At 43.1% G+C, this 19,050-nt stretch overlaps 1 protein-coding gene across 1 annotated transcript in view; it reads left to right on the top strand.

The window, feature by feature from the left end:
- The first annotated feature begins 14,723 nt into the window (after positions 1–14,723).
- RP1L1 (RP1 like 1) overlaps positions 14,724–19,050 on the top strand; it is a 51,279-nt gene continuing 46,952 nt past the window's right edge. Inside the window, exons 1-2 of the mRNA XM_060653705.3 lie at positions 14,724–14,831; positions 14,968–15,309. The gene's annotated coding sequence lies outside the window, so the exon portion shown is untranslated. The remainder of the gene's footprint in view (positions 14,832–14,967; positions 15,310–19,050) is intronic.

The raw sequence follows: 19,050 nt of genomic DNA on the forward strand, positions 1-19,050 counted from the left end.
ATGAGTGTGCCAGCTTTGTGAGGTCATAGGGTCTGCTTTGAGGTGGTTTCTTCTAGGTTTCTTTTCTGCTGGCCCCTCCTCTCCAGCTGGGTTCTGGGTCTCATCCCCCAACACCTGCTTCAGGGGCCTTGGTCCCTTTCCTTTGTCCCACCTCTCCTTCACAGAGATGAGCTTTCTCAGGCTTTCCTATAAACACTCACGAATGCCCCCATCTTACATATCCTTCTAACCCAAGCCCCACTTCTCTCCTTCCTTTCAAGGTCAAGGATTTATCTCCATGAAAAGACTGACCTCCATTTACTGTCTTCATGTGTTTTTGGACTTTATTCCCACCAAGGTCTAGTTTCATCCCACTTCTTCACTGGCCTGTATCATCTGTGACTTCCTGTTCCCTGTATCCTGACTTTGCTTTGGGGTGCAGGAAACAGCCCTGTGGGGGTGTCCCCTAGCACGGTGCCCAAGCATCCACATGCTGAGATTAGTAGGGATCGAGTCTTCTCCTGGCTAGCTTTGCCCTCTGCATCCTGGAAGCCCTGGTGCCCACTGACAAGGGTGAGTCCTGCTTTCCCTGCCTCCTTGACTGTAAGCCATGACTCCTTGCCCAGGAGTCTCCATGAAGAAAACCTTGGATGCTGGCTTAGGTTGGTGGCTGAACTGTCTGATCCTGCAGCCGCCTCCATTGGTACCTTCCCAGGTCTCCTTGTCTCTTTGCGTTAGGGCCTACCAAGAGAGTTCCTGGCCAGGAGTGACAGCTCCCAGGTTATAGCTTTTCCCTGAGTCAGGGAAGAAGTAAGAGAGCCCAAGCGTCTAGCATCTACCACTTCAACTACTCAAAGTATTATTACCATCAGCCCAGTGACTCCATCAAGCTAGTTCTGTTCTGTACCACTTTCGTTACCCTCATGGTCATATTACTTCAGGGCCCCTTGCTGTCTTTCCCGCCATGAGGAAAAACTTGGTTAGGGCACTTTGTTCCACTCCTGCAAATTACTAGGGTTAAAGGAATGGGGAGGGGGTGCCCTTCCTTCCCACGAGGGTCTCGGGCTCCTCATTCCAACTTACCCATTCTTTTTCTGGCAACCTTCACACTCTTGTTAATCTCACAGAGGGTGTCATTTTGCAACATGTGGTTGCTGCATCATGGATCCCTTTCCATCCTTGTCATCCTTGGCTGATGTTTCTTGGTTTCTCACAAGCTGCTTTCTCCTGAATGACCTCTCTCTCCATGCATTCACTCTCTGCCTTCTGTGAAGACTTCTCTTCCTCTATTTGTCCCTGACATGTTGGTGTCATCCATTGTTTGATCCTTACCCTCTTCTCTTTTTAAACTTCATGTTCTTTTTAAAAGCTCTATTATGGTAAAACTTAACATGAGATCTACCTTCAATACATTTTTAGGTGCACAGCACAGTCTTGTTAACTACAGGCAATCCATCGTCCAGCAAGCCTCTAGAACCTATCCATCCCATGTAACTGAAACTTTATGCCCATTGATGAGCACCTCTCTGTGTTCCTTTTCTTCCAGTAGCTGGCAATCACTGTTCTACATGCTGGCTCTATGAGGGTGAATATGTTAGACATCTCATATAAGCAGGATCATACGGTATTTGCCCTTTTGTGATTGGTTTCTTTCACTCAGCATAATGTCCTCAATGGTCACAGGTCACATATTCTTGAGGGATTTTTTTTCTAGTCACATGACTTCAATGTCCATCCATTGCAAATGACTTCCAAATTTATGCAATGGATGTGTCCTCTCACCTCTACCCCCAGCCTGGGGAGTGTTAAAGTGCTCAGTCTTCTCCCATAGAATGGATGACTGGGGAGTTTTGCTAGGTTTTTGGGGTCCTTGGGGGCTCAGGATTTTCATGGGGTGTTTTGCCAGGGGGAGTGGATCCTGACACAGTGGTTTGAGGGGGTGAGTCTCCGAGTCTAGACCCACTGGGTGGGAGCTGTCCTTGCCCACAGTCCTGGGGTAGGTCCTACACGTCAGTCACTGTGCCTGGAAACTCAGGTGTTCTTTCTTGACTTCTCTCCTAAGTGGCATTGATCTGGGGCTCAACACCCTGGACCTAGAGGCTGCTCTCATCTCCTTTTCCATCCCTCTCAATTTTCTCCTCATAGCCACAAGTCTCTGTTACATCAGAAGCTCAAACTAGCTTAGACCAAGTGAGATTTTATTGTTGCACAGAAGTAAAATGTCTTAGGGTATATTTAAGGTGAGGCTAGATCCAGGTGCTCCCATCTGTATTCATTCCCAGGATCTTCCCTGAGATTGTCCTTTGCCACCCCCTTCCTAAAATGCACTTTTCACTCCCCTCACCTGGCTAACTCTCATTGATTTTGCAAAACTCAGCCTGCACATTAGCTCTTCTGGAAAGTCTTCCAGATCCTTCTTCCCCAGGGTGGTTAGGCGTCCCTCCAACTACTCCAGCCAGCAACTGGTGGGTCATATTCCTGACTGCCCCTCCCCTGTTCCTTCCCAGACATTCCAAGCTCTACCAACATTTTCTTCTATTTATTGAGTTCCTTCGCTTCAATCCCCATTGCTACTACCCAAGTATATCCCTCATCAGTTTTTTCCCCCACCCCCATCACCCATTCTCTACACTATTGCCAGAGTAAATAAACATACAAAACAAGTCTGATTATGGGATGGACGTTGGCAAGAGGGAACTTGCTAAAGTGATCATAATGTCCTGCATCTTGTTTTGAGGGTTGGTTACTCCAGCATGTATCCTCACTTAAGATCTCTGAATTTTATTTTTTTGTAAATTGTATCTTCCCTTTTCGCTACACACAAATATATAACACACATAAAGTTGAACTATGTCAGTTTCTTGCTTCAAACTTGCAATACAATTGTTGCTCACAGAGTAAGCCCCAAAGACTTCATGAGGCTTAAAAGGCACTGTAATGATCTGGACTCTTCTTTCTTGTCCAGTCCATCCTGGTGGCTATGCCCACTGCCTCTGGGCCTTACCCATCCACACTTTTCCAGTCCTCCTCTGTCCTCCCTCCAGAACTTTGCATACACTGTCTTCTCTCCTAGAACACTCTCTCCTCCCTCATTCTGCCTCCATCATTCTGGTTCCTCATGTCTCAGCTTAATCATCTCTTGCCCGGGGAAAGCTTTCCTGAGCCCTTGTGACATGGTCTGTGGCACTAAATGCATCACCAGCAGCACTTTGCACATCGTAAGTGTTCACTTAACCATTTGAATGATTTGTTTTAATGACTGTTTCCCCCTAGATTGTAAGTCATGAGAGTATTTCATTTTATTGATGACTATTTTATTCCCTGTTCTCCAAGCCATAGTAGGCTTGTTGAATGAATGTGACTATCTTTATCATAATGACAGGACATTTCACCTGTTTATCGAGGGCCTCTCCCTATAGCTTGCGTGTCCCACAAAGACATGGACAATGCCTTCTTCCTCTCTGGGGCCCTGATGCCTTGTGTAGGGCCTGGATGGTGGCTAGTACTCAGTAAGTGTTTGTTAGTTGAATAATTGAAAGCATCATGAGGTGATATTGACAGGAGAGAAACAGGTTATGGACCTACCTATGAACGTGGCTCATTTTGGCCACACCCAATGTTCTTTAGTTAAACATGGACTTTTCTCAGATCTCCCATGAGATCCATACAAAAGCCACAGAGTCCAGCATTCTTGAACTTAATGGTAGTTGATGTGCCTTTTCCTATTTACTGTTTGTGGAATGAATGTGTGTATCTCAGCTCATCTATCTTACAGGCCTGTTTGGTCATAAAAACAACAACAAAAAAAATTTCATGTACTTACCAAGGAATGCTGAAGAGTACTTTCAGTTAGTAAATAGAGTTATATTCCAGGAGCTTTAACTATCTCTTTTTAATCCTTGCAATAATTCCATAGGATAGATATAATAATGGTCATTCTCATTTCACATATGAGGAAACTGAGGCTTAGAGAGATTAAATACCTTGTACAAAATCACAAAACTAGCGTTGAAACCCTGACTTTAACAGTTGGCCATACTAACAGCCATTGCAGATTGCCGGATTCAGTAATTTTCTAGATAAGACCTGGATGTTTAGGTTCACAGACTCCAGTTAGTGTTCAAGTAGAGTTTACATAACTGCTTCCTTCAGAAGGCTATGATATACACTATAACCTGGAGATTTTGGCTATGTTTGAGTGATTCAGGGCAGATCTGGTCATTACTTTTTCTTTTCATCCTTTATCACCAACTTTTTTTGTAGTAGTTACCATGTTACAACATTAGATCCTCAGACCTTATTCATCGTATAACTGGAAGTTTGTGCCCTTTTACCAATTTCTCCCTATTTCTGTTTCCTCAACCCCAGCCCCAGCAACCACTTTTAAACTCTCTGTTTCTATGAGTTTGACTTTTTTTTTTTTTTTTTTAAGATTTCACATATAGTGAGACCAGGCAATAACTGTCTTTCTGTGTCTGGCTTTTTTCACTTAGCATAATACCTTCCAGTTTTATCCATGTTGTCACAAACAGCAGGATTTCCTTCTTTCTTATGGCTGAATAATATTTCATTACACACACACACACACACACACACACACACACACATCATGTTTTCTTTATCCATTCACTCATCAGTAGACACTTAGGTTGTTTCTATATCTTGGTTATTGTGAATAATGCTGCAATAAACATGGAGGGGCAGATATCTCTTTGATATCCTGTTTTATTTATTTTGGGTACATACCCAGAAGTGAAATTTCTGGATCATACATGGTAGTTCTATTTTTAATTTTTGGGGGGGAATCTTCATATTCTATAATGTTGATCAACATTGTTTTTATCACCTTCATCATCATACTAAGACATGACTGTGGATCCTAGAAGTACAAAAAAATACACAGTAAAGTCATATTTTAACATCAAATATTAAAATTAAAATATTTAATATTTAAATTAAAATCAGAATATTCAAAATATTTAATATTTAAAAATATTACATCTGGAAGGGAACACAAAGGTATTCTTGTCCATGCCCTTAAATTTCCAGGTAATGGAATGAGGCCCAGAGCAAAGGGAACATCACTAGATATCAAAGTTCAGACTGGAACCCAAGGCTCTGACCCGATAATAGTGCCATTTCATCTACGTTGTGTTACCTGTCTATGATGGTCAGTTTTATGTGCCAACTTGACAGGACTATAGTACCCAATTATTTAATCAAACACTAATCTAGGTGTTGCTAAGGTATTTTCCAAGTGTGATTGACAGCTGTAATTAGTTGACTTTAGGTAAAGGTGACTACTCTTGATATTGTTGCTGGACCTCTTCTAATCAACTGAAGGTCTCAAGAAAAAAACTGAAACTTCCTGAAAAAGAAGAAATTTTGCTTTAAGACTGCAGCACCAACTCCTACCTAAGTTTCTAGAATGCCATCCTGTCCTATAGATTTTGGACTAATATACTAACATACCATAATCATATAAGCCAATTTCTTAAAATAAATTTCTTAATATCTATCTATCTATCTATCTATCTATCTATCTATCATCTACCATCATCTGTCAATCATTTATCAATTTATCAATCTATAAATCTACTATCTATCACCATCATTTATCAACTATCTATCTAAAATCATCATCTATCTATCTCTCCTCTTGGTTCTGTTTTTCTGTAGAATCTTGACTGGTTCCCTAAAGGAACTTACAAGGCACACATAACTTTTATTTACATATATATAGCATAGGTACATTGAAAGAAAATACATAAAAATAAAATTTTCTAAAAACTTTATTCTACCTACTAAGAATGACCAAAGTAAGGTGAAAGCAGTCTAATAGGACAGTTGACAGATTGGCTATGAGATGCTGGCTTGTGGTTTCAAGAGAACTTGAATTTCGTCAGTAGAGATACAGAGAATTCTTGTTCTCCAACATTTACCTTCCTCCTTTGCATTACTAACAGAATTCTCGTGTTTGGAGAGGGCTGGCTGTTTGATAAAGTTTGTCCCCAATAAAATATAAGTAGCAGTTCCTAGCTGGTATATCAGGGAAGTGTTTTAAGAGGAGCATATCCACCTGACACATTTTGTAAATTCATTTACTTATTTTGAGAGAGAAAGAAGAGAGAGAAAAAATGCAGAGAATGAGAGAGAGAATCTCAAGCAGGCTCCATGCTGTCAGCACAGAGCCCAGTGCAGGGCTCGAACTTATGAACTGTGAGATCATGATCTGAGCTGAAATCAGGAGTCGGACACTTAACTGACTGAGCCACCCAGGCACTTCTGGAACACACATTTTGTCTCTCTTTATCATTTGCTCTTCCTGCCAAGAAGATAGATGACATGGCTGAGATCTCAGAAGCATCTTGGACCCTAAGAAAAAGGCTATTCAAATCAGAGAGGTCTTAACCTTTACACACCAAACCAACATCATCAGTTACCTACTTCTAGACTGTTCGTTAGACAACGAAAACAAGCCCATTTCTGTTTAAACCGCCATAATTTGGTGGCTTCTACCACACAATTCTACCAATTCCTACCTGAGGCAGACAGGTACCAGGAGTGGGACTGACAACCTAATATTCGAAAGTAACTGAATGAAGAAAGTAGGTAGAGAGATATTAATATATCAGATATTACAGAATAAAAACTAGTAACCTCATGATGCATTTGAAGACATTTTAAACTGTCACCTACTGTACCTTGGAATGTATATCATATGCCAAACAAAGCTGTAGCATCAGGGAATATGGTAAGAAAAAAACAGACTTCTGACAGCAAAATACAGAGAGAAAGAGAGAGAAATTCAGACTGGAGTAGGGAAGTCTGCAAGCAGAGATGGATGAAAATACATCTTAGAGATATACCCTTCACCTACAGTCTACAATCTATGCTGAGAACATTACAATTTTTTTGCTTATAATTTATTAAAGATGATTTTTTAAAAATTATGGCAAATGCACATAAGATTTACCATTTTAATAATTTTCAAGTATACAGTTCAGTGACATTAAGTACACCCAGATTGTCATGCAGCCATCAGCACCATCCATCTCCAGAACTTTTTCATCTTCCCAAACGGAAACTCTGTACCCAGCAAACAATAGCTCCCCATTCTCTTCTCCCCAAAGCTCCTGACAACCACCATCTTAATTGTCTATGAATTTGACTACTCTAGGCACCTCATATTATTAGAATCACTTGTCCTTTTGTGATGAGTTTATTTCATTAGAATAATGTCCTCAGAGTTCATCCATGTTGTAGCTTGTGTCAGAATTTCCTTCCTTTTTAAGGCAGGATAATATTCCATTGTATGGATAGACTATATTTTGTTTGTCCATTCATCCACTGATGGACATTGGGTTGCTTCCACCTTTTGGCCTGCTATCCACATGGGTGTCCAAAGAGATCACTGTAATTTGGAGTCTTACAGGATCAAAAAACCCAACTCTTTCTATACTTCAAACTAAACAATTTATAAATAATGACTTGAGAATGACAGCCACAGTAAGATAAGACTGGACTGCTATCCCATCAGGCAAAAGTATTGATCTCCTAATAAAATTAGGATTAAACCTTCTGATTGGAGCTTATTGTTAGAAGTTACCTCAGGTCAGTAGTCATATTTTATGGGCTAAGGGATTACATAGAAGCCAACAGAAAAAGGCAAGCAGCCCTAAAAATTAAGTCTAGATAGGATCTTTGGTTCTGTGTGGCTGTTTGCATATGGAATTGGCTGGAGCCAATTAGAACCAAAGTCAGTTAAGTTTTGAGAGAACAATATTACCATCAAAAGCCTAACCTGACCTGCAACATCCCAAGATTCTTAAACAAAAATGATTCCTGCACCTCCAAACCAAAGCAAATAGGAAGTGAGCTTTAAAAGCTGTGAATTTCTAAGGAAAGTCATTCTTCCAAAGACCATTCTGAGATGGAGCAAGGGGAGTAATGGATGAGGAAAAACCTCCTAGAGGGGAAACAGTGAGGAAAATGCTTAAGAGAAATTCTCCCAGAGGGTGAAGCAACTGGCCAGGAATACAGCCCATGGCCAAGACCAACAGTCCATGCCTATTCTGTGTTCTGTTTAGAATATTCCAGAATTGTTATGGACCAATGACTGCAATGAGTTTCCCATCATTCTCTTTCCTTAATGGGAGTTTTAAAGACAGTTATCTTCCTTTTCTGTCATTGCATATGGGGGATGCTGAGGTAGAATCTTTGACTTTTAGTTTTTAGACCTTTGGGCTACAGGGACCACATTTAGACATAACAGAAAGAAAGCATCACTCTTAGTGGGCATGAATATGAATATGAAAAAGGATATTCATGGATGATGGGTAGCTCAAGAGGGTTGATTCTGAGAGAGACTCTTTGTCGTCTATCCAAGATTTATTCTCCCCTAGTCTTACCAATGGGACCTCAATTTTCCCAGAGGGGCAATGTACACAACCGAAAAACATTTCCCTGCCTCCCTTGCAGATTGGAATGGTTATGTGACATAGTCCCTGGGTAGGTTTTCTGGGATTTGGAAAGCCCATTTGCCCATTATCCCTTTCTTTCTTCTGATTGGGAATGCAGAGATGATCACAGGAGCACTAGCAGTCCTGTTACAAGCACAGGAGTGAGTATCCCATCTTGGGGTCCCTGATGACAGCTAAGGCTACTGAACCAGCCACTGACTACTGGACTCCGGACTTGTGACGTGAGAGAAAAAAACACCCACTTCTTAAGCCACTGGTATTTGGGTTTAGAGTTATGTGTATTGACATTCAGTCTCTAACTGCTATAGAAACTAATTTCTGAGGCCCAAGTTGGGTCAAATCAGGTCATGAGATGGACCAGGCAATGGGGGTTTCTTGTTCACAGAAATAAAGCGATTTGCCAGAACCAGGAAGTGGGGGAGTTTAGGTTGCAGGATATCTCCCCTGGTCACCAATGTGCATTGCAAGTCCTACTTCCTGTCAGGGCCCTGAGAAAGGGACAGTCATCAGTCATCTTGGGAAACTTTTTTGGGCCTGGGGAGTGGGGGCAGGAAGTCTGCTCATTAACATAAAAGGAGCTCCATTAAGGACAAATTATCATGTAAGCCAAAGGTTTACCCTATAGGGGACACTTGTCAGAAGGTAAATTTAGGCTTTGTGAGCGTGCAACCTGTTAGATGGGTGGGAACCCTTAGTTTCCCTGGGCAAGGACCCCTGAAAGTAGGAGACATACACAGTAAGCCTCAGCATGTTTCTAAGCAATCATTCACTCACTCAAAAAAATGTTTATGAAGCATGTGAGAGAAGCCATTCCACTGCAGGTGTGAGATACAGATATATCCATAAAATCTCCTATGATGTGTCCCCTGTTCCTTGCACTGGCTTTGGGGCAAGCTCATTCTTGGGGATTTTGAACATTTTCTTGCCTCTGTCCAGAAAGCTCTTCTCCCAGGTACCTATCTGACTAGTTCTTTTCACTCAGAACTCAACCAAATGTCACATCCTCAGAGATGCTTTCCCTGACCATGTCCCTAAAAAGGCAGTCCCTTCTTCTCACTCTTTGTATCCTCATCCTGCTTTATTTTGCTTCACAGCACTTATTACCACCTGTCATGTATTTATTTGCTATGTGTTTTTGTTCCCCTCACTAGAATGAATGTCTATGAGAGCAGGATCTTTGCTCTGCTCACTGTAGGGACCATGTCCCTAGAACAGCATCTAACATAGAGCAGAAACTTCACACATATTAACTGAATGAATGAACACACAGGCCTTGTCCTCACAGAGTCTCCAGTCTAGGAGAGGAGCAGACCAATCACAATAGTGCTGTTTGAAGATAAGGGCAGAGCACTCAGGAGGAGAGGAGGGACGCCCAGTCCAGACAGGGATGGATGCCTGAAGAAAATGACTTTGTGGAGACAGAGCAGGACTAACTGGGGACTGAGGGTCAAGGCAGAGAAAGAGGATGGAGTCTGGTAGATTAGCCAGGTTGGGGACCACTTCTCCCTCTAGGTCAAGAGAAGTGGGTGGATGATGAAACAAAGAACAGGTAGAGGTGTGGGGTCATGATAGAAAGTTGAGAAGGGCCATTATACAACAGGACCCTAACTTCAATGTGGGAGAGACAGATGTGGAAGTTAGCTTTAGGGCCAGGGGAGAGATCATCTTGGGAAGAAATTTTTTAGAATAACTTAATTGGCTTCTTTGGTTGTGCCAAGATAGCTCTTGGGGAATACTGGAGCAGAAGGCAGAAGGCCACATAAATGGCTTTGCATAAGAAGTGGACAGGACATTCAATATTCAGCCTCAAAAAGTGGGGTCCTATTGGCAGTGAAAAACGCAGACATGGCAGTTAGGTAAGCAACTGATCTCACCTGCCCCAACAACAAAGTCTTTTTGCCTGAGGATAATAAAACATTTGTTGGGGAAAAAGAAATAGCAAAGCCTTAGGGGTAGAAGAGGTGAGGAATCTGGGGAGTTCCAAGGAGGAATTTGAAAGAGGGAACAATGGAGGAAGCTAGTGTCCAAGAGGAGGGGCCACTATGAAAAGTCCTCACTGGCGGGAAAGGGTGAGGACCAAGGCATACATCCCTTTTGGCATACAGGGATGTACCAGAGTCACTTTAAATTGTCCTTCCTCATTGAGCTGTGACATAATCTGAACTGCTCATCTTTACCCCCTACCTCACAGACATCTAGTATGCACAATGATCTGGTTATGAAGAAATTAAGATCAATGTAGGACAGAGAAAAGTAACAAATCAAAAGCTACTCAGTGAGTGGGAATTTGGCAGCAGTAAATGAGATTCTGGTCCATGAAGATGAAAGTTCTAGTCCCCCGAATCCCTTCAGAGACATGGCGAAGGGTACTGAGTTTCCTATCTATGTGGGATGGGGTTGGAACTTGTTTAACTGCTTATTTGAGAACAAAGTGACCACATTCTGATTTTTACTTTACAATAGTAGGGCACAGATGATGTTGTTGCTAAGGGTGAGGGGGCATTAATGGGGTTTGGGCAGGTGGGGAAAGCAGAGGTTTGGAAGAATAGCTGTAGAGAGTAGGACAGTGATAGATACAAGGATAGCCTTATATCCCCTAAACCCAAGCTATGGAAAACATAATTCAATCAAAGACTTTACCACACTTGGCGAATGCATACTGGTCCAGGTCTAAAGCTTTCCTGAGGGTCTTTCTCGGAGAGGAGGGAGTAAAAAGAGGTCAACGCCTAGAGAGGGACAAGTAGCAGAGGAATGATTTTAATCCTATGGACAAAAAGCCCAGCTCCTATTATCTTGGTCAGAAGTCTGTTGAGGCAGTGACCTGGAAAAATTGGTGATGGTTTGGAGTAGATAGAGTGAGGACTGGACCTGACCAGAGAAATATAGAAGCACTGAGGATTAGCACTGGATGCCCAGATAATGTTAATACCAGGAGTTGGCAGAAATTTCAATCCACTGGAATGAGTGAATTCCTCCAGAAGCTTCCAAACCCTGAGGGTGGAAAAGAAGAAGGAGATGGCTGGATTGATCAGCAAGACAGTGGCTGAAAAAATGTCCCATGGGCACTAGGCTGGGTACAAAGTGATCCAGAGATAGGAAGGAGGCAAAGGAATCTGAGGAGAGTGACGAAGTTCAGCTGAGCTTCCAACCCCTGAGGGTGGAAAAGAAGAAGGAGATGGTTGGATTGATCAGCAAGACAGTGGATGAAAGAATGTACCATGGGCACTGGGCTGGGTACAAAATGATCCAGAGGTAGGAAGGGGGCAAAGGAATCTGAGGAGAGTGACTAAGTTCTGCTGAGCATGGAGAACACTTGTAGTAGGGGGAAGAGAGGAAGAGAGCCAGAGATAGAAGGCCATGGCCTGAGACTGACATCTTAGAGTTGAGGTTTCCAGAACCAAGCATGTCTGGGAGAGAAGACCTTGGGAATGGACATGGGAGTGAGCTGGTGATGTGGGGTATAGACATAGAGTATTGAGTCAAGGGCATTTGAAGCCAGCTTGTGGGCTGGGTGTGACAGAGACATCTAGATCTCAGAGAATGTTGGCTGGAATGAAGCAGAAAGGGAGATTCTGCATCATTGGGTGCCAAATTCCCCAGGACTGAGGGAGACAGAGTGAGTCCATGAGATGATAGTAATGAGGAGTGGTGGGTAGTAGCTAAGCCTAATGGCAAGCCCTTCAAAGGGAGAAGGGACTTTGTATGACAGTGAGAAATGGTGGAATAGCAGTTTTTGTGGAAAGCCAGTTCCATTCCTAGGAAGGTGTGAGAGGTGACACAGCATTCCCTCAAGGGCTGCCGAGGAAGTGGTGAGATTAGGAGGGTTGGGCTTCAGTTACAGCAAGGAAGCAGAGGCGATGCTCCATGAAAAGGTTGATGATGTAGATTTCAGAAGACACAATGCAAGCACCAGCACAGACAAAGCAGTGAAAGAAAGAATAAATGCAAAAGGAAACACAGAGTGGTATGAACAATGCCAAAGGTGAAAGATAGGTTGACTAGAGAGTCCCAAATTTTACTGGGTCGCTGGAAATCATAGAGACAAGACTCTTGGGAGTGATGACTGTCCAGAGGCTACAGGTTTCCTTGTCTGGGTGATGTGGAAACCTGCTGAAGTTTTTACTCTGTGTCTGAATGGCTGAATTTACATGCCAGTCCCAAGTCCCATAATGAGCTGTGACCCCCCTCCCCCCACTCTCCGCTCATTGTCTCCTCTCTCCTGCATTCTCCGTGTCCCCCTGCACTGGCTTATCTCTTCTGTTTTCAGGCACACACAGGCCATCTCCTCTGGTTACCATCTTCTCTCTTTCCTACCTTTCACTGCAAACTTCCCAATAACTGCCTCTATTTGCCTACCATGCTCTTACATACAGTCTATCTTCTGCTCTCACCTGTCTACTAAAGTAGCTCTTGTGAAGCCACCAAGCCTCTCTGCACTGCCAGCAACTAGGGCCATTCATTTCCCCACCTTTTCTTCCTTGATGTCTCAACAGCCTTTGGCTGGATTCCTCCATACTTGAAACATTCTTTTCTTGGTTTTCTGCATGCTCTTGCTTTTTAACTCTTCTCATTCCCTTCTTGACACTTCATTCTCTTTCTTATTCCTTTAATAAAATAATTCCTTCTCTGGGCCTATGCTGTTCTCCCCACAAAAAGTAAAGTGTAGTGGTTAGACACATGGAGGCTGATGCCAAGCAGCCTGGATCCAAATTCTGACCCCACCGCATGCCAGCCAAATGTCTTTTGGAAAGCTAAGTTTTCCAGGACTCAGTTTCTCCATTCAAAAATTGGTATGATAATAATATCTACTTCATAGGGTAGATGAATTGGCATTTACTGAATATCAATGAATGTTGTACACTTTTCGGGTACTCAATGAACCAATACATACCATCTGAAATGTGTTTGTGCTTCTTATGTTCTACAGTTGGCATAAAAAAATCTGGATTTCAGCCAATGACTATTGTATTTGACAATATTTGTTCTTATTAAAATTACCTGGGCAAGCCCAGTGTGACTATTAACTTTATGTATCAACTTGACTGGGCTAAGAGATGCCCAGATAGCTGCTAAAACATCATTTCTGGACTTGTCTTGAAGGTGATTCTGAAAGAGATTCATATTCAAATCGGTAGATTCAGTAAAGCAGATTGTCCTCCCCAATGTGAGTGTGCACCATACAATCCTCTGAGGGCCCCAACAGAAGAAGAAAGTGGAGGGAAGGTGATTTTTTTCTCTCTGTATAAGCTGAAACATCCATCTTCTCCTGACCTTGGACATCATTTCTCCTGGTTCTTGGGTCTTTGGATGCAGGCTGGGACTTGCATCATCAGATGGTTTTCAGGCCTTCTGGCTGGGATTAGGGAGGGGAGGGCTGGGTGATGGGTATTGAGGAGGGCACCTGCTGGGATGAATACTGGATGTTGTATGGAAACCAATTTGACAATAAATGTCATATTAAAAAAAAAAAAAAGAACTACATCACCAGTCCTTTTGGCTCTCCAGCTTGCAGATGTGGGACTTTTTAGCCTCCATAATTGTATAGGCCAATCCCCCATAACCTATTTCTACATATCTATATCTCTAAATATTCTATTGGTTGTATTTCACTTGAGGATCTTGACTAATACACCTATATTTCAAATACAGAGTGATCTCCACTCGGTAACACACATCTGTGCACATCTAATTGGACTAAACCCTGTATCTGTCAGCCAGAAGCAAGCCTTGAGTGATTTCATTTGTAGAACTGATCAGTCATATTTATATTGAACACACATTGACTAAGTCTTTGTTTCTTGATGGCAATTCATTATCAGTTCCAGTTGTTTCTGCAGGTGACTCTTTAACCTCATTAAATTCCATTGAGGAAACCACCAAGTTTCAAGTTACATAGTTCATTCCTGCCTCTAAGCAACCCTGAACCTAAACATGAATTTTCTAAGAAAGAATAGTTTCCTGCCCTCAGAGAGAGGGAGGGAGGGAGGGAGGGAGAGAGAGAGAGAGAGAGAGGATTTGATAATTCCAGGCTTCAAAATTTCACCAGAAGTGTTGTCAACATAAAGCCATAATGACCACTTCAGTCTAAAATGAGTAAGTAGGGTCTTACAAGGGGGAAACTGGTTATTCAGCATTGGTATAGAAAAGAGCTGATGGATATGTGTACTTGTCAGATGGTTCTTTTAGGACTTCATATACCGAATTCCTATCTCTTGCAATGACATCATATTTCCTTTTCTGATTTATTCAGGGAGATGGGAATCAGCTAACCATTTCTCCCCTGGTGTTTCCAGCTCAGTACTTGTGTTTCCATGGAGCACCCCCTGTCAGCACAGGCTGCTCATGGCCTATCCAAGCAGCTGGAATCAGGTGGGAGCCCCTGGTGCTGGGAGGGCTTCCCTGAAAGCCCATGGGGGCTGTGTTTAACAGTCTTGAAGAGTGCAGCCTTGGGCAGAGGGCCAGGAACAATCTGTGTAACCCACTAAGCTAATTATTCTCTCTGCAGATGGTGTCCTCCACTAATCCTCTCTCAGTTTGTCATAATCCAGTTTTGTTCTGAGGAGAGCTGCTGGGTGTCTGGCTTTCATGCAAAAGGACTGTCTGCTTAAGCAGAGGAGGTAGGTCACCTGCTCTGTGGGGCTGGGGCTCTGGGCTCTTAAGCCAAGGAGAGCAGCCGCAAGGGCTGTCCAGAAGAAGGCCACTAGTCCTGTGGCCCCGGGGAGGCTGAATCAGCTTCAGAGAGAGGGGCAAGCATCCACAGTGGTCTGACTTTCCTCCACTGGCCACTTCCCTGGGGTCTCAGAGGGCTCAGAGGAGCTGGCCATGCTCTTTTGCTCTGCAGAGGATGGTGAGTCTTTTTGAGTCTCAGTAGGTCTGTGTCTCTTAGGGTCAGCCTCCCCAGGGGTAGAGTATTTTGGCTCTGGGAAGTCACAGCCAAGAGGGAGGTGTTTCAGCCTGAGACTCTGGGAGGGACGTCTTGAGCAGGATGCATGTGGTGATGCAAGATTGGTTCTCTTCCCCCAGCTTGCTGGGCTGTTTGGTGGTAGGTCATGTTTAAACACGGTGCTGCTAAGATTCAGGTTCCTGCTCGTTAATTTACAGGATGTTAATATTATATAGCCTGTCTGGTTCTCCCACCTGCACCGAGGGGGTGAACAATGCAGTCACTGGAGCCAGAGAGGGAGAAATCCCTCCTGAGGACCCTCCTCAATCTCTTAGGGTGGAGGGGAGCTGCCCCTCCACTCCTACAGGGTGAGGATGGCCCACGTTGGGGTGGTTCAGGGGCCATGTTTGCTTCTCAGAGGGTCAAGACTTCAAGAGAAGGCTATAAAGAGCCAGGGCGAATATAGAGATTAGCAGGAAAAAGGGTCAGGAGTCCCTAGGAATTACATTATTGAATTTCCTCTACTGGCTTCAGGGTTAGCATCGTTGCACCCGTTCCTACAGAAGAAAATGGGGCATGGAGATGTTAAATTGTGGAAGCACCACTAAGTCAAACCCAGGTCTGCCTCAAACCTCTTTCCTCCTTGTTGCTCTTTTTAGTCATCCTTGGATGAGGCAAATGCCATCCTCCTGTCCCAGGTTTAATGACAAAGAGACTGAGACTTGGGGTAACTGGGTGATTTGCAGAGGGCACACAGCCAGTGAGGGCAGACTCTCAGCCAAGTCCAGTGTGACTGACACTAATTATCTCTGTGCTTCAGTTCTGCACCTTCCCATTGGGCTCCACCCCACTGCAGACTCATCCTCTACTTGGAGAAGGAGGTCCACTCCATAGTGATAGGCAAGGGGGCATGAACCACTGCCTTCTGGCAGTGTAACCATGAAGGAGGCCCGGGAGGGCATCTGGTTCCTTCCCACAGCCCAGAAGTACACCTCAGACAGTGAGAATATCCTCTGCTCTGGGAAATTTCTAGAGAAGTATAACCTGCATTATTCTTTGTTTATGCTCTTAGATATGTAAACATCATCCAGAAATCCTCTTATTATGGTGGTCTCAGACAGGTCTGCTTTCCTTATCTAAGCTGGGGAAAATAGGAGAGCTGGTTGCCATTTTCAGCACCAACGTGCTTAAACGTATGTCTGTGTATATGTGTGTGGGTATGCATGTCTATATGTGCGTGTCTGTGTGTGTGCATGCCTGTAATGCGTGTGTATGTGACTGGGTGTTTGTGTGTTTGTGCATGTGTATGCACATAGGTTTGTGTGTGTGTGTATGCATGCATGTGTATGCAGGGGACCTGGTTTTGCTGAGATACCACTGGACTAGTGGTCACAACACCTAGACCTGCTGACTGCATGGTACCCCTGCTCTCTGGGCTTTGGTGTTCTAGGTGGAAAGCTAGCAGGATGGAGTCAAGGAGCCATATCTTCTTTCCAGTGCAATAGCCTATGCATGCAGTGTTCAGCAGCTTTCTCAGCTCCAAGTTAAATAACCCCAGTCCCCATAACCTTTCCCTGTAAAGCACATTTTCCAATCCTTTAATCATCTTGGTTATTTTCCTCTGAACTCCCTCCAAGATACCTATGTCATTGGATAAGTATGTCGTATAAATTAGTCGGTAAATCAATCTGTCAACAATATCTCTTGAGCAACCACCCTGTGGCTTGCAGGAGGTGCTGGGCTGATACAATCCAACCACACAGGAACAGAAAGATTTTTTTCACTGTTGCTCAGACCAAGGGTTCATTTGTCCAGCAGTGGCCTGAGGCATAGTAGACATGCTGGGAAGATATTGTTCCTTCCAATACCATCATCTCCAGAAGCTCAGGGCTGTGCCTCAACAGCAGTATCTGAGAATGTTTTCAGTAAACACTTAAGGGCACCTGTTCTGTTCTGAGCCCTGTGCTAGGCAATTTGAGGGTTATAAAAATGAGCGTGATGCTCCCTGACCACCTGCACAGAGTACAGAGTAGGGTGGATTCAGAAGCAAAGAGGGGTAAGTGGGTCCTAACTGAGGACCTAGCCAATCTCTCAGCTGCAGATAGGACATTGGTGCTCAATGTGGGCTGCTTTGAAAGCTTTTCTCCCAGATGCAGCATAATCAACAATAAAGTGAAATAGCCAAAGAGTTTGGAGGAAACTAGGCTTTTATCTGAACAATGATTTCACTCCTCATTAGCTGGGTGAACCTTGGGCGAGCTAGTTAAGTTCCTGAGTCTCAGGTACTTTACATGGCAGGGTGATATCTACCAAGAGGGATTGTTTGAGATGAGACAACATCACATTTGTCAAATGTCTGGTGCATAGTAGGTGATTGATATTATAGTCTGCCTTCCCCTCACCAGCTCATTAAGGATCAGTTTCTGCAGTCTTCAGTTCCTTTGGTTGGATCTTGGCCATCCCACTAGTTGGGGTTTTAAGTTCTATGAGTCGATCATGTGATGTATACAGTATACAACAGTATCATCTTTGCTTATTGATCCTAAAATAATTTTCTTCAAGGTTGAAGGGCAATATTTTACTTATAGTATAGCATATGCTTCATGATTTTATAGTCTGAGATCAACTGTGATCTTAGCTTTTATCTTTATGGTTGGAGTCCATATTCTTTTTTCAGTTTAGCCTTGACTTTTTGTATTAGAAAGAACACTTGGCCCTTGACCAAGACCTCTGGCTAACCTGAAGGATAACTTTGGACAGGTCACTGAAGAGACAGCTGTAGTACAAAGCAAACACTTCTCAAATATAAGTGTGCACCAAAATCATCTAGAGGTCTTAGTAAACAAACACAGATTGCTGAGCTCCATCCCAGAGTTTCTGATACAGTGAGTCTGGGTGGAACCTGATAATTTGCATTTCTAAGACATTCACTGGTGATGCTGACTCTGTGGGTCCAGGGCCTGCACTGTGAGAGTCACTGATGTAGGAAGAACAGCTTTGGATCTTAGAGGAGCTTGGCCAAGTTGACCCTTCTGAGCCCGTTTCTTTATTTACAAACCTCTACCTTACAGATTCTATTTAAAGGTAATAATTAGAGAAATTATGATGAGCAAAGAACTGCATGAAACTATAAAACACAATGTAACTATTAATAGTTTAATATTCCACATCAGCTTTAGCTTACTCACTTATAAAATGAAGATAATAATAGTAATTTTTATAATGATTAAGTGAGATGACCAATATAAAAGCAACTTATGAAATATAAAGAACTACGGAATTTGGTTCTTATAACTTCCCTAAGCCTCAGATTCCTCATCCATAATATGACAAGGTGCTCAGGTAGTTTATTTTATGTGCCAAGTCATGCGGTAGCTCATTATTCTACATGTGGATAATGCAGGTTTGTAGTTAATACCCTGCTGATGCTGCCTTGTGTCCTGTTGGATCCTTTGGTCAAAGCTCCATGTTGGGCCACTGTTGTGTTAGGATGCTTTTGGCTACAAGAAACGGAATTCCCAGCTAAAAGTGTTTTTAAGTTAAGGATTTTGTTGCCCAGAGGCAGAGTGATTTCATGGTTGATTAATTCAATGGCTTGACCAAGTTAAGACTCTAGAATTCTTTTGGCTTTCTCCTCGTGGTCACATGGTGGCTGTAGAAGTGCCAAAACTCACATCCACATACAACAATCAAAAGCATGAAGAG

This window comes from Panthera onca, chromosome B1 (assembly GCF_046562875.1).
Source record: "Panthera onca isolate mPanOnc1 chromosome B1, mPanOnc1 haplotype 2, whole genome shotgun sequence".
Classification (NCBI taxonomy): domain Eukaryota; kingdom Metazoa; phylum Chordata; class Mammalia; order Carnivora; family Felidae; genus Panthera; species Panthera onca.